The sequence below is a fragment of the Monodon monoceros genome, unplaced genomic scaffold (assembly GCF_005190385.1).
Source record: "Monodon monoceros isolate NGI ecotype Baffin Bay Population unplaced genomic scaffold, NGI_Narwhal_1 Super_Scaffold_18, whole genome shotgun sequence".
Lineage (NCBI taxonomy): Eukaryota > Metazoa > Chordata > Mammalia > Artiodactyla > Monodontidae > Monodon > Monodon monoceros.
Genome location: NW_021703774.1, coordinates 149638732 through 149641716, shown reverse-complemented (window position 1 = coordinate 149641716; position 2985 = coordinate 149638732).

Below are 2985 nucleotides of genomic sequence, written 5' to 3'. Positions count from 1 at the left end.
GGGGAGACAAAAAATAAACCAGTAAACACATAAGCAAGATGATGGCAAAATAATAAATGTTAAGAAGGAAATAGGGCTTCCCTGGTGGTGCAGTGGTTGAGAGTCCGCCTGCCGATGCAGGGGACACGGGTTCGTGCCCCGGTCCGGGAAGATACCACATGCTGCGGAGCGGCTGGGCCTGTGAGCCATGGCCACTGAGCCTGCGTGTCTGGAGCCTGTGAAGGAAATAAAACAAGGTTTAAAGGAAGTCACGACTTTAGATGGGTGGTCAAAAACGCCTCTTTGTGAAGGTGACTTGTAAGCTGAGTCTTGGATGATGAAAAAGCCACCAGTTGTGCATAGATTTTAGGCAGGAGGCAGGAGGGGGGTGGATTTCAGGCGACCAGAACAGCTTTGTGAAGCCCTAAGATGAGAAGAGATGTTTATTAAAGGAACAGGAAGGTCTGATTTGTTGGAATCCAGTGACCACGGAATCTTGAGATTAGGTCTAAGCAAGGGCCAGATTGTATAAAGCATTATGGACAATTATATGGAGTTGATATTTTATTCTAAGTGCAAATTGGAACTGTGTATGACATGACATGATTTATGTTTAAAAAGATTACTTTGGCTGCTTCGTGGATTGAAATGGGGTGGGAGCCAGAGTGGAAACAGAGATGATTCAGAAGGCGAGCGCAATTGTCCAGGTGAGCGATGGATGAAGGTAGTAAGAGGAAAATGGAGGAAGTGGATGAATTCAGGATACATTGTGGAGGCCTTTTGTCAGACCTTCCTGATGGGGCTGAGGGGAATGAGAGAAAGAAAAATCAAGAGTAACTACTAGGGACTTCCCTGGTTGTGCAGTGGTTAAGACTCCGTGCTCCCAATGCAGGCGGCCTGGGTTCCAGCCCTGGTCAGGGAACTAGATCCCACATGCATGCTGCAACTAAGAGTTCGCATGCCACAACTAAGGAGCTCACCCACCGCAACTAAGGAGCCCGTGTGCTGCAACTAAGACCCGGTACAACCAAATAAATAAATAAATATTTTTTAAAAAATAGAGTAACTACTAGATCTTTGACTTGAGTAAATGGGCAGGTAGTGGAGCCGTTTTCTGAGATGGCCAAGACTAGGAGAGAAACAGTTTTGTAGGTGGTAGGGGGAAGATATCAAGAGTTCTATGTGGGACATTTTGAGTTTGAGATGCCTATGAGACATCCAGGTAGTGATGGGGATGTCAAGGAGGCAGTTGGATGTGACTCTGGAGCTAGGAGGAGAAAGATGAGAGCTGGAGCTACAGATGGGACGTAAGTCTGGATGTCATCAGTGTATGGATGGGGGGGAACCAATCACAGAAAGATGGAAGGAAAACATTCTAGGCAGAGCTTAGAAATCTGTAAGGTCCCACCCAGTTTGGGGATTCTGTGCTACTTCCTCTATGTGGATACTTGAACTTTACAGGGCTCCAGCCTCTACCCATGCTCATGTTTCATCTTCACCTTCAGTCAGACACCTGTCTAATTCCAGAGGGTCCAGAGCAGCAGGTGGGGATAGAGGACAACAGTGGAAGGAGTAGCCACTGTTGAAGAGCAAGCTTTTGCATGAAGCTGGATGACTGAAATTTTCCACTGGAACAAGAACCTAGAAGGACAAGGATGAAATGCCTGGCAAAAATACCTGGCCTCAAGCTTCTAGAAAGTGCCCTCTCTGTGATCCCTTCCAGGGTATCCTGTACTTTCCCCATCTCAGCGTGAATCAGTAGAAGTATAATTGCCCTTTTGCTTGTCTATCTCCCACCTAGGCCGTGAGCAACACAAGGACAGGGGCCGTGTTCTTCTGGTTCATTTTAAAAATGAATCAGCACAAAGCTTAGTGCTTGGCACTGAGTCGATGCTTAATTAGTGTTTGCTGAATGGAGAGTGAGTGTCATTCTTCTGATGTGTCTGGAAAGCTGGTGGCCCAAGCAGCAGTCTGGGAACCTAGTTCAGGACTCCAAATAGGATAAAAAGTTGTTCTGGCAACCCTCTGAGGAGAGAACTCTGCTCAGGTGTACAGGGTGTGAGGTTCCCTAGTTCCAAGGCCACTAACTTCTGGAGGGAATCGGCAGAGACCTCCAGTTCGTGAAATAAGGGACAGTAGAGGGGAACACATATCAGGCCCAGAGGACATTTCAGAAGGGAATAATTCTTTTTTTAAGGCTGCACTGTGTGGCATACACGATGCAGGATCTTAGATTCCCCGACCAGGGATCAAACCCGTGCCCCCTGCCTTGTGAGCTCGGAGTCTTAACCACTGGACTGCCAGGGAAGTCCCATAGAAGGCAATGATTTTTAAATGCCTGCCCCCCGCTATCACCCTGTGAATCCTCAAGGACAAAGACCTGATCGGATTCACATCTGTGTTCCCAACAGAACTCAAAACTGTCCCCAGCACATAGTATTCCTCAATAAAAAATTGCTGAAATGAATCGAAGCCCAGTAGCCCAACGTTACTGGCCAGCTGCCAGCTGCAGAAAGCTTGGCGTGTCTCACCAGCAACTCAACCCCAGGGTAGCACTGCTGGAGGTGGAGCCCCAGGGAGACACAACTGAATGTCCTAAGTCCAGAAGCTTCCGGAAGCTCCACCTTCTCACAGCCCACAGCATGAATAATTCAGGATAGGATTGGTGGTCAGATTTGGGAAGGACACTGAGGTTGGAGAGAAGGAAAACCTTTCGATGTTCTCTAGTCAGAGAGGCTGGGACTGCAGGTGTCCTAGGGGACTTGACAGCCCTCCCCCATGAGCTCCCCTCAGCTGGCCCAAGGTCCTGCCCACAGATCCCGGCACCTATGGAGACTCAGCTTCATCCCCAGGCTCCCCACACTCTGGCTATGCTTTCAGCTGGTCTTCCCCCTTGGCACCCATGTTCCCGTCTCACCAGGGAAGGGTTTTTGCACTCATTTCTAAATTGAGAGTGATTCCTTTATTGCCTCTTCAGCTTTTTGCCTCAAGGCATAAAGGAACTTT